Here is a 13,732-nt window from a genome sequence, read left to right as displayed (position 1 = left end):
CTTGTATCCAGGTGGGCCCACAGCACGGCCGGAACTCAAGCGAACTTCGATAGGTTGAAATCGATCCATTAAATAACATTCTTAACAAACAGTAAAGTTTTATTCACATCGAGTCGGCTGGGAAAAATTTCTGAGAGCCGGAAAAAATTTCTGTGGTTCAAAGTTAGATATAAAAAAAAAAAAAAATACCCCCTTTTAGCATGAAAATTTTCAGACTAACAGGATTTTTTTTTTTTTTTTTTTTTTTTTTTTTTTTTTTTTTTTTCAGCTAGAGAAATTTTTCTCCGGCTCTCAGAAATTTTTCCGCACTCGACTGGATGAATAAAACATCCCCGTTTCTTTAAGAATGGGCTCACTGTTAACTATTTCAGCATTCGACGTTTCGCGTCCAATAATAACTGCCGGGTGTTCAAGAATGCAGATGCACCTATTAGATTTTCTACAGAGAAGCTTGACTGGATGGAGAGAGTGGATAACTTTTTCCAAGATTCTCGACTTTGGACCGTCAAGAGGTAATGGATCTTTTTGTTTTTTTTCTTTTAAGAAAATTTATGGATAGATTCATTTCTTTTTGAATGGACCTAGAAAAATAGGACAAAGTTCTTTTCCAAGATTGGATGAGAGAGGGACCCAAAAAAATGGGTCTCGGAAGGAATCGAATGCATTTGCACTCATTCCTTCCAAGACCCATTTTTTTTGGTCTCCTGATTCGTGTCTCTCTCTTCTCAGTCCATTTCCATAAATATAGGGAAAGCGGAGAACCTTTCCCTACTTATTTCTAAAAATCTTTTCTTTATTTTTTTTTCTCCTGAGTTTATGTATATATCAATTCAAATACTTTTGAGAACGGTCATCCCAATTCTCTGTCGTCTTTTCGGTTTCATTGTCCCAACATTCAGTGGACATAGTCTCAATAGATTTTGGAGCATGAGTCGTCTGTTCATTGTCCCAACACTCAGTGGACATAGTCTTAGTGGATTTTAGAGCATGAGTCGTCCGTTCATTGTCCCAACACTCAGTGGATTTTGTCTTTGGATCCTCTGAAGATATTTTGGGGGTCTCATGAGATTCTTTGGAAGGTTCGTCCCAACAGGCTGCTGGATCGTAATGGGGAATATTTTCAGGTATGTCTCCCCAACCCTCCGTCTTCCTCGAGTTATTGGAGGAAGTTGACGACAAAGAAGAAGTAGAAGAGCCCATCAAGTTTAAAGGCGTATGCTCATCCGGATGTTCCATCACTTGGAAACAGGACAGATTATCCCATTTCTGGATGAGGTTATCGTACGCTTTTGGGGACGGATCCTTCTTTAACTGATCGTAGGCCTTATCAAAAGCTTGCAGAGGATTGTCTGCTTCCTCCTGAATCCTCTCCTCTTTCTCCGTTCCGTCTGGATAGACGTGATTGATATGAAAATCTCCTTCCGTAATATGCCATCGATAGTTGCGCACTTTGTTTTCGGCACAATGGAAATATTTCCTCCTTTGATGATGTCGGGCACATTTTTCCCGATACTTCCAAATGATTCCATCTGGCACATAAATTTCCGTCACGGGTTTTTGATAATCCAAGGCTTTAGCAAAGAATTTAGCTTTCTGACATCCCACCACATAAATCGTGGAGAAGCTGTGAGTGAGCGATTGGAGAATGCGTCCTAAATGGTTGTAGGGAATATGACCCTCGTTCCAACGAAGTCCGTGCCGGTTTCTCATCAGCCAGGCATTCGTCTTTTGGTTTTTTTCATTCAGTTGGTGGAAGGGGTGAGGAGGAGCAAACGTCAACGATCCCACGGTCAAAAAATCTTTTGTCGCATAGCCCAATTCTTTTAAAACGTAGGTAAATTCACCCTTCTTGTGGTTGTAGGACTGGAAACTCTCTAGATCGAGCACGATAAAGTTTTCTGAACACGCCATGGCGATGAATACGGTGATGTCTTCCACAAACAGGAGCAAAAAAAAGAATCGAAAAGGTATATATGTATAACAGGGAAGATCTAGAAAGGGGGGGGAAAACAATAAAACGTTTTAGAGTCGTCGTCTTGAAAGAGACATTTTTCTTTTCAAAGGGTTAAGAAGAGAGTTCGTTTTAAATGAAGTTATGATTATTATGATTATTAAAAAAAGAAACAAAGAATCAAATCGATTTTATAGATAACCATATTCATAGGACCAAAGGGACTTACCAGCTCAGTTCACGTCTTCTTCTGTTCTCTGAAGAAATCTCGCGGAGGATACACACTTTTATACTCGCGCGACATCTGTCGGGATCGCGACCCCATCTAAATGTCAGGGTCATTCCAACCTCTTAAAAGGATCGGAATGAAAGAAACACTTTGATAAAAATATATTTATGAAAAGATATCTGAGGGTCGTGAGAACATTTTCTCTCCCCACCCCCCGCCTATTTCAAAAAAATATAATAAAAAGTCTTTCTTGGATCGCGTCAAGATTACAAAACAACTCATAGGACTTGTTTATCTCGATCTTGTCAGGGTCACCGTTTCACATAAGAAGATGGATGGACCCTGAACTTTAGACATGATAAAAATTAACTCTACCCGCCTTTTGTCTGGGAATAGGGTCTCACCGTTTCTAAAAATAGACCAGATCCCATTCTTGGAATTCTATTCTTTAGGAAAGGAGGAGTGATGGTCTATTTTTAGAAAGTGTGAGACAACATTCCCAGACAAAAGGGGGGGGGGTAGAGTTAATTTTTATCATGTCTAAGACATGATAAAAATTAACAAAAAGTTTTTTTTTTTTTTTAAAGCTGAAAAATTTTTCTGAGAGAGCTGAGAAAGATTTTTCCTCCCAATCTTTTTCGACGATGAAAAGGGAAAAACTACTGATCCGATCTCCCTACGCTTTAGGGAAAAAAACAAAAAAATACTTATGAAATATTCATGTGTTGAAATTGGCTATTCAAATAAGTGACATTTTGTTTCTCATTGGAACTGTTCAACGGCGAGTCCATTCGTCTCATTCTTTGGGGTAGAGGATGAAAGTACAGCGGTTTGTTGAAATCGATGATAGTTTCCTCTTTAGTCGGCGGAACTGTAAATCTATCCCGTCTTAACTCTTCTAATCTCTTTGAAAGTCTTTCCACTTGCTCTGCTAAGGTTTCCTCGGTACTCATGATCTCTCTTAGTTTAGGGAAGTCTTGACGTATTGGCTAGAGAACAGAGGGTCTTTTTCTCTCTATACATATATCATGTGGGAGCGTGTGATTTATAAATCCCTGTGAAATCTTTCTACGTCTTGTGTAACTTGGAAGATTCGTCTTGTGTAACTTGGAAAATTCGTCTTCTTCTCGTCGATTGGGCTGGAGTTATAGAAAAGAAATGGGATTGGAAAGAAACCAACATATTACAAAAAAAAGGGAACGTTTTTTTTTCTATTTTTTTTTCTCTAGGGATTTACATACCATTTCATTCATGAACATTCAAGGGTTCTCTCCAAGACCAAATTTTAGAAGAGGACCACAAAGAGTACACATGAGGATCCTCTTTCAGGTCTAGGTGAGATAAGGGTTGAGGCCAATATTCTTGGGTCTCTAAAGCATCCCAACTTAGACATTTATTATTATTATTAGAAAGTTCATCCTCCTCCTCCTCCTCCTCATCGTCGCACGAGTTCTCCTGGGGAGATTCTTCCGCCTCCTCTTCGACAGCTTTGCTCTCGGAGGGGTAACAATGTAATTTCCGGAAAACGTAACTACCCTCCATCAAATGGTATCGAAAATTTCTCACTTTGTTCTCGGCACAATGAATCATCTTTTGAAAATATTGGTGTCGCGTGCATTTCGACTTGTTCCGCCACTCGGTTTTCCCTGGGATATAAAACTCGTAAACGGATCGCTGGCAGAGCTTGCTGAAAAATTCGGCTTTATCGTATCCATTGACGTAGATCACCTCCACATTTTCGGTCAGTATTTTCAGGATTGTAGGAAGATGCTCGTAGGAAAGACGACCCTCGATCCATTGCAGGCCGTGTCGATTATTTGTAGTCTGGTTGACCACCGCTTGATTGCGGGACGATAAGTCATCGTAATGGACAGGAGGGAGAAAAATCATGGATCCGCATAAGGTTAAATCGCAAGTGATGTAGCCCAGTTCTTTCAAGATGAAACATATATCTCCCGTCTTTGGATCATAACAGTGAAAGTATTCCATGTCCAGAACAATGTAGGAATCTTTGAGAGGTTTGGCACTCAAAAATTCCATCTTCTTCAATTGAGGAAAAAAAGAAAACAAAATTCTCTCTCTCTCTCTCTCTCGCTGTGTGTCCTGAAGGAAAAAATGGATAGCGTTCTCTCGCCGTCTCCTCTTTTATATAGAGAGAGAGAAGGTTGCACGTGACAGGTCGTATGAATTCTGGGAAAGGTCACATTCGTATATATATTTGTTTTTTGAATAATATCGTGCGTATCTCAATACACATCCATCATCATGATAATAAAGGTCACCTTGGAAAGAAAAAGAAATAAAAAACATGGAACTCGTGCTCGACTTTGAAGGTTTCTACGATTCTCAAGGAGCCTTTATTGTGAAAGAATTGGCTTACGTCACATTGGACGGTACTTCTCGAGGGGTATTTGTTTTTAAACCCCCGTTTCCATGGCAAATGCTCACCGAGAAAGAAAAACGAACCGCTGTGTGGGCGAGTGATTATTATCACGGCTTGTCGTGGTACGAAGGAGAAATTCCGTACAGTTATTTTCCATGGGTGTTAACGATGTTGACGGAACCTTTTTCCATGATTTGGGTGCGAAGAGAAATGAAACGGCGGTTTTTAGAGAAATGGTTGCAAAGATCCATTTATTGCATTTCGGGATCGACGCAAGAGATTCTCAAATACAATGGGATCGAACACATGAATTGTCCTAACCATACAAAAGGTTTTTTCCATTGCGCTCTACAAAAAGCAGTTCGGTATCATTATTATTTAAAGACACAGAGAAGAAATTCGCAAGGTCGATCCTGCACAATTCAATCTTGACAGAACTCATTAAAAAAAATACATATATCACGTTACTTCTTCAACAGCACAGATGGTTCTGAAGCGAAACTTGGAATTTTGAAATAATAGATCAGGGAGAAATCATTCTTAAAAACAAATGGTAAAGTCTCGAATCGGCTGGGAGAAAAAAAATTTCTCAGAGGTGAGATAAAAATTCTCTAATGAAAAAAAAAAAAAAACTTTTGGTTAATTTTTATCATGTCTTAGACATGATAAAAATTAATGACCCTCCCTTTTTGTTTGGGAAGGATGTCTCACCCTTTCTAAAAATAGACCATGACTCATCCTTTCTCTAATGGCAATCATTCCATGAATGAATCACGATTTGTTTTTCAAAAGAGTGAAACAACATTCCCAGACGAAAAGGGAAGGGGGTCGTTAATTTTTATCATGTCTAAAACATGATAAAAATTAACAAAAAGTTTTTTTTTTTTTTTTTTTGAGTTGTAGAATTTTTCTCAGCTCTGAAAATTTTTTTCCAGCCGACTCGAGACTTTACCATTTATATTTACGAATAGTCTTTGGATTATTTATTTATTTTCTTTTAAAAAGAAAAATTCTGAGCTAGACCTATCTATTGGCTTAACATTCTGGTCATAGAAACAGTCTAGAATCTCATTTTATTTTTCGAGGCTAATGCACGGGTTCTCCAATCAAAAGGGTTACTATAAAGGGATTGGTTTGAATGCATTTATCTGCAAATGTTGTAGGATTCTGTTGTTGAGAAGGGGTATATTATTATTATTATTATTATTATGATGATGATTGTGGCAGATTCGTTTTCTACATTGAAGTCTAATCTCCTCCGAAGACCTTTTCTGGGGATCGTCGATAGATGGTTTTTCAATAGGAATCGTTTCCCTCGGATCCTCAAGAGATAGAGGGGGGTCCTGTCTTGAGACATGGAGCGGTCTCTCCTCCTCCTCCTCCTCGAGAAGTCTTGAGAAAGGGAGAGGATTTTCGGTTCCCTTATTCTTGAGGAGTCTTGACAAATTGAGAGGTCCCTCCTCTTCGAAAGAGAGAGAAGTTTTGGTTCCCTTATCCTCGAGGGGTTTTGACAAATCGAGAGGTCCCTCATTTTCGAGGGGTCTTGATAAATGGAGAGGTTTTTCATCTTCGAGGGGGTTTGATAAAGGAAGAGGTCCCTCCTTCTCGAGGGGTCTTGATAAATGGAGAGGTTTTTCATCTTCGAGGAGGTTTGACAATGGGAGAGATTTCTCCTTCTCGAGGGGTCTCTCTTCCTCAAGGGGTTTTGAGGAAGGGAGAGGTTTTTCATCCTCGACGGGTTTTGACAAACGGAGAGGAATCTGAACAGGCTTCTCCTCATCCCCATCATTATCGAGGAGGATGAGGATAGGGTTTTGGAAAGGTTTTTTCTTTTTCTTCTGAACAGGCTCCTCTTCCGCCACCTTTACCCATCCCTTCCTTAGATGATAAGAGGAGCTGGACCAAACCGTTATTTCCCGAAACAAAATCGACCCGCCAACGGAATGAAATTGAAGTCATCACAATTGAAGATGAGGAGGAAGAAAAAAAATTACCTCTTATAAAACGGTCGACTTACCGGAATCTACCTGGCGTGCAAGATCCGCTTCAGAATCCAGAAGCTTCTTCTTCTTCTTCCCCGACTTGTTCAAACAGGCAACCTCTTTCGGACTCCTCACAGACAGAACCTCTTCCAATATCCTCTTCTTCTTCTTCTTCTCCTCCAACCTGTCCCGACATCGTAGAGGTAGAATGTCAGACGGGTCCACAAGCTTCAAAAAGTCCCGACATCGTAGAGGTAGAATGTCAGCCGGGTCCACAAGTTCCAACAGGTCCAGAAATCATGAGGCAGAATCACAGCCGGGTAAACAAGTTCCAACGGGTCCAGAAATCGTAGAGGTAGAATTTCAGCCGGGTAAACAAGTTCCAATGGGTCCAGAAATCATGGAGGTAGAATCGCAGCCGGGTCCAGACATCCTAGATCCCTCCACTCATCCCAAAGAGACTCCAAGTGTTTCAAGACAGCCTTGTGAGGATCCAGCCCTTCCCGTATGGAATGATTATATGGACTTACAAAATTTGGTGCAACAGGAAGGAGAAGAAAATAATCATACGGATGGGTGGGTCAAAGACTGTTTAGATCATTTAACCTCGAATGAAATTGAACTGTTATGGAATTGCATTTCTGAAATCACATCGGAAATGGGATAAAAACCAAAACAAAAAAAAACAATTTTTTTAATAACAAATTGGAGGAGGGTCATGATGTCAATTTAAAAAAAAATATTATATAGAGTCCAATCTTGGTGGTTCACTTCAGTTTTCCAGCATGAGGTGATCCACGTTTCCCGAAATATGGATCCCATTCCAAGAGAGATTGTGTAGAGCCTTCACTTCAGTTCTTTTTTTTATATACCAAGAGGAGAGGGTCCCCAAAGGGCTACCCATGTCCAAAGAGAGAAAGTGTAGAGCGTTCATTTCAGTTTTTTTTTCAAGTTTAGGGGAGGAAGGTTTCAAAATGACACCCCCCCCCATTTTCAAAGAGAGATGGTGTAGAGCGTTCATTTCTGTTTTTTCCAAAGTTAGGGAGTTTTCAAATGGCTACCCATTTCAGAGAGAGAGAGAGAAGGTGTAGAGCGTTCATTTCAGTTTTCCAAGGTTAGGATGGTGGTGGAGAATCCTCCAAAATGGCTACTCATCTCAAAGAGAGAGAGAGAGAGAGAGAGAGAAAATGCGTAGAGCGTTCATTTCAGTTTTCCAACATTAGAAGGTCCCAAAATACCTTCTGAATTCAAAGAGAGATCGTGTAGAGCGTTCATTTCCAGTTCTTCAAGATCAGAAGACGAGGGTCCGCTTTTCAGAGACAGCGAAGTGCAGACTTCAGTTTTCTCCCTCCCCAAGAATAGAGGGTCCCAAAATGGCTTTCCATTTCAAAGAGAGAGGGAGAGGCGTTCATTTCCATTCTCCAAGATAGGGTCGTCTGCTTTTTCCCAAAATGGCTTCCCATTTCAAAGAGAGAGAGAGAGAGTAAAAGGGTGTGTAGAGCGGTCATGTTCATTCTCCAAGATAGGGTCGTCAGCTTTTTCTCAAAATGGCATCTCCCCATTCAAAAAGAGATCGTGACCAATTTTTTCCAGTTTTTTCCAAGATGGGGGGGAAGAAAACCTAGGATGGAATAACACGACACACAGAGAGAAAGAGGAAAAAAAATCCATCTTGTCATTTTCTGATAGGGTACCGGTGTTCGAATACTTTTGTGACCGACTGTACGTAGGTCAGTTGCGCTTTGTTGACGTTCATGCCCCATCTGAAACAAAAATTCAACATAAATCACAAAGAATTAAAAATGTTTCAAAAAATTTAAGTCCAAAAGAAATCATCTTACCTGCCCCAGAAACTGTTTAGGGCCAACTTGGCAACTTGTCGACGCCCAGGGTTCTTGGAAATCTTTCCAGCGTCCAACTTGACGCCCTCTCTTTCTTCATACTGGCGAATGTACTTTAATTTGTCTTCAGGCGTCACACACTCCGAAAGCCAACCGCTACTTTCCTGTTTGATCTTCAGAAAGAGATCAATGTAGGAACGAAACAGGGAAGTAGACGATTCTTTGAAATGATAGACTTCGTAAATCTAGAAAATAAAGAATAAATTTCAGTTATGACAAAAGATTTTAAATAAATTTGGGTTATGACAAATAATTTAAATAATCTTTGAATACTTACATGTGTGACGCGGTAACCTTTCTTTATCGCCAGCTTGACTTCTTCCGATACCCACGTTCCGACAAGAGCTCTTTCATCGTCTGTGTGGGTACAGGAAGACTGAGACTGTAGAAAGGCACAAGTCCGACACAGGGGGAACATGAGCTTCTTCCTACACCGATAGGGCAGTACCGGGAGATAGAGGTTCCGAGGAGGAATCACACGGCACTGGATAAGTCCAAAGTAATTTTCTATATTCCCAAAGCTTTCCGTAATGATTGTTGGATGTCCTTCAGGGTAGACGCAATATTTGTTCACCTGTGAAATAAAACAAAAAGTCCAAAAAAATACATAAAAATCAGAAAAAACACATCATAAAAATATACAGAAAATTTAGAAACGTTTAAGTAAACATTTTTGAAATAATAAAAAGTACGAACCCATGGATAGAGTGAAGTAAAATCCACATATTTTGCGTCTCCCTCGTGGAACAATTTGAGGACATTGGTCCTTCCTCCAAAAAACGACTCGCGAGGATCGAGTCGATCCCTCAGATGGTGTTGATCCAGGAAAGTTTGGAGATCTGGATTTTCCTCCTTCTCTCTTTGAAATTCATGCTCCCACATTTCGATGACGTGGAAACCCTGAGTGCGAAGCTTTCTTGTCGTCTCTTCTGTCTTTTCTCTTAACGTTGCCATGGAAACCCCTTTCAGTGGATGTATGATATCACCATCGTAGCACGAACTACATCCGTGAAAGAAACAGCCCTAAAATAATACAAATATATATTAATAGTCTTTAATATATAAATCACTAAAAAGAATCACATAGAAAAGGAATGGTTATATTTTCTTACCTGAAACTGACAGACGGTTTGCGTTTCTTGGCAGAATCCGTCTACCGAGATTCCGGCGACTCTGTGCTCTCCGGAACCGTTCAACGCACGTTGAATCTGTAGGCCTTCCGAAGCAGCAACAAAGTCCAACCATCGGATCGAAGCAGGGCTGTAATTCGTTGAGTTGATGTAGCCGTGTGTAGGCACCATGGCAATCGTGTCGGGTTGAATGTGGCCACTCCGATTCGTTGCCACATAGGCTGACGCGATGGTCACGTATCTGAAAAGACAAAAATAAGAACGATTTAATGAACTGTAAATATGATTATTATTGTATAAGAAAATGAGAAAATGACTTACTGGAATGGATCCACATTCGCCACATCCAAAAACTGGGCTCGAAACTCCAGGCAGCAACGGCGAAGAATGTCCACGTCCGATCTATTAAAAGAAAAAACGTTAAAAATATGAAATATAAATAAAAATAAAAATAAAAATAAAACAAGAAGAAAAAAAATATACCTGCAATAGGCCAGCATCTCATCTTGAAAGTTAAACACGTCCCCCTTGTGTGCTTCATGCCAGGACAGAAATGCTTGTCGTGCTGAAGTGCTCATGGTATCCGGGCTGTAGTACCGGGCTCAGGCAGCGGTCCGACATAATTTTGGTTTTCTCGCGAGTTGAAAAGATGGGGAAAGTATCCCTTTTTCAGCTCGCTGAGACCGAAGCATCCTGGCAATTTGGCCAACGCCATCGGTAGAAAATTTAACGAGTCTATGACTCGAATGTTCAGACTAGAGTGTCGTACACTCATGATCATAGACCCGTTAGGGATCACCTCCGGCGCTGTGCCTTGCTCCAGGAGCCAGGCCATCACGAACTGACCGTCGAACCTGTAAGTAAAAAAAATTATGAATAATATTGAAAAAAAAACAGCCATGAAAACTAAAGCATGCAAACTATGGTATTTTTAACTTACCCTTTCATGTTATGAGCCACGGCGGTGAAGCCCTTGTGCTGTGTGGTAAACAGCCAGGCGCAGAAGTTTTGGCAAGCCGCATAGCCCGAAAACACTCTCTCTGTGCCGTCGGCATACTGAGCCACCGCGAAATTCACAAGATGCTCCCCCGAAGACTGGTCGGTTTCAAAGTCAAAAAAGATGAGCTTATCCTCGGACTTCTTTGGGGCAACACGTCGCAAATAGCAACGGTGCTCAGCAGCCACGACAAACTGGTTGCAAGAAGGGCATTTCGTGGTGCCACACCTATGCAGGTCCTTAGGGCAATCGCGTCTCCGAATCACTTGGCAGCATTCCCTGCACTGGTATACCTGTAACGACAATAATTTTTTTTTAAACATAACCATTTCGAGAAAATTACATGATAATTAACTTTGTTCATTAAGATACATTTTCAAAAAACACTTACCCTGTCGCAGAGTGAAAACTCTTGTTTTCCAGTCAGGGCTTTGTGTGCTTCAAAGCAGGCATCGGAGCGGCAGAGACGGTCGCAATCCTGACATCGTTGGGGCACGCCTGGAATACAGTCGGTCCTCAATCATATGGGGCAGGCGTTGGCACATCGGTGGTTTTCCGGATGTTCATAGGCCTTTTCACAGGATGTGCAGTAATGGTCGCTACCGAAAAATCCTTTCAGGGATTTGATGACGTCATAATGCACATCGTGAAGCCACAAATTGATCCGTTGTGCTCTCTCTTTTCCTTTATAGACCACCTAAAACATAGACAAAAAATTTTCTCTTAAATTCCAAAATAAAACCCTTTAGAAATCAGTTTTTAAATTTAATTACATACGTAAAGCGATCTAAAAATTCCCTATGTATTTATAATATCGAAACGAATTACATAAAATTAATCTAAAAATAAAAAAAATTATATTTTAACATCTAATAGCATACATTTTAAGCGAACATGTATACAATATAATCTAAAAATTTCATCATGCGCTCAATTTTTTTTTACAAGTTATATTTTTAACATACAAACAAACTGTATGCATTTTATTATAAATTATAAAGTTATCTTAAAGCTAAACTATAAAGTTAATATTAAAAGTTAATGAAATCTAAAAATAAAAATTTTTGCAAGTTATATTTTTTTTTAACATTGAAACGAATCGCATACATAAAGTTCATCTAAAAATTTCACCATGCGTTTTTACAAGTCATATTTTTAACATCTAAATAAATTGTGTGCATTCTATGCGAACATGCATAAACATAAAGTTAATCTAAAAATCTAAATTAATTTAAAAAATAAAGATTCACGTTATATTTTAAACTTCTAAATGAAAAACTTTTCTCTAAAAATAAATTCCAGAATCGAACAATTTAGAAAAAGAATACATTCAATTTTGAACATTATATTTTTTAATGCAGAAACGAATTTAAAGTATTCTAAAATGCTAAAGTTCTCTAAAAATAAAAATTCACCATGCGTTCGGTTTTTAGAAATTAAATTTTTTTTTAAATATGGAAACGAACTGCATATAGGCATAAAGTTAATTTAAACATTCACTGTGTATATTCTCAAGATATATCTTTTAACATGAAAACAAAATAATCATAAACCATAATATTAGTCACTTAATTTTTCAGTCCGTTAGAAACTGTTTAATGTTAACACTACTTTTTAAAAATTACTCATGTACCCAAATAAATTTTTATCATAAATATAGTATGGAACAACAAAATAGAAAAATCAAGTTACGATTTAAAAAAAGCCCTAAAAATGTAAAATCTCGTTTATAAACATAAAAAACAAATTTTGAAAACAGAAATATTTTAATTGAGACAAAAATAATGACTTACCCGGTTCAAATTTTCCGAAGAAAAGACTACAATTTGGACATCCAGGTGATCTTCAAATATGGCGATTTCAGTAAATGTGCAAGGGCCTAGGGGCACATTTGCATCTAAATGAAGTTCCCTTGCACGGTTCATCAGTGTTGGATTACACCGATCTCTCAAGGCATTGATGGCGCTCGAATCCTTGTTCAAATGTGCTAAGGCATAAACAATCGCTTTAGCACAACACAATCCTTCGTCATCGTGCGGAATAGACAAAATAGACTGTTTTCTCAATCTGTCTATGGAGATATTGATGACTCTCCGATTTCCTCCGGCACCCACAGGTCGTCTGATGGTGATGACATCCACGGAGAACCCTGTGTCTACTTCAATCTTGTCTTTGGACTGCAACACTTTCATCACAGCAGCCAAAATTTTTTCAACCGTTAGGTTTGAAACTGTCATGAGAGATGTGCTGATGGGTTTGTCCAACCCTTCTGCCTGGATGCAAAACCGTATAAGATCCGAGGGACCCAAATCGACTGTTGTCCGGTGAATGAGCTGTTCGAACAATTCCCGGACGGTGCCAGGAATTCGGACCATCGGGATGCCTTGCACGCCTTGAGGCAGTCTTTGGATGTCCACACAAGCGTGGAAGGTAATCTCCTCGGCTTGATATTTATTATTGCGACGACGAGACTATTCCGTAAGAACAATTGCCTCATCGATCTGAAACATAAGAATAAGTTTTCATTAAGAATCAAACATTTTCAAAAGTACATTATTTCAATAAATCATGTAAAAAAGAAAAATATATACCGAACGTTCATCGGAACCGGCTATGTATACAGGCCCACGGGCTGATGAAGGAGAAGTCTAAAAATAAGTAAATAAATAAAAAATAAATACATTCATTTCTAGTACTAGAAAAAATATTCTAATCGAATCATAACGAAACGAAAGTTTACCTCAAATCCGGAACCCACTTGATAATACAAGGGTAGATCCATAGGATTTTCCAGAAAAATCTGATCCACTTCATCGATTAACTATCAAATTAAATAAAATACGTTTAAAATACATTCAAATAGTAATAAAATACGTTAAATAAAAAGTGCGTTAAAAATACGTGTAAAAACTTACATCATCATCTGAGTCCCGAAAAGTAAAGTCAGGATCTTCAAACAGGACCTGGCAATTAAAAATTTAAATAAATAAAACATTCAAAAAGAAATGAAATTCGTGTTTAAAATAGTAATCTAGAAATTAGGTACAAGCGAAACATACTTACATTAGATGCAGAATAAGTTCGTTTAGCAGACATCGTGTACAAGAAAACGAAATGGCGCAGGAAAATGGCAGAATCAAAATGACTTTCACTCAGCAA

Source organism: Stegodyphus dumicola, chromosome X1, assembly GCF_044657685.1.
Source record: "Stegodyphus dumicola isolate Sdum_Otavi_A_Nest chromosome X1, ASM4465768v1".
Taxonomy (NCBI): domain Eukaryota; kingdom Metazoa; phylum Arthropoda; class Arachnida; order Araneae; family Eresidae; genus Stegodyphus; species Stegodyphus dumicola.
Note: the sequence above shows the minus strand (reverse complement) of the source record.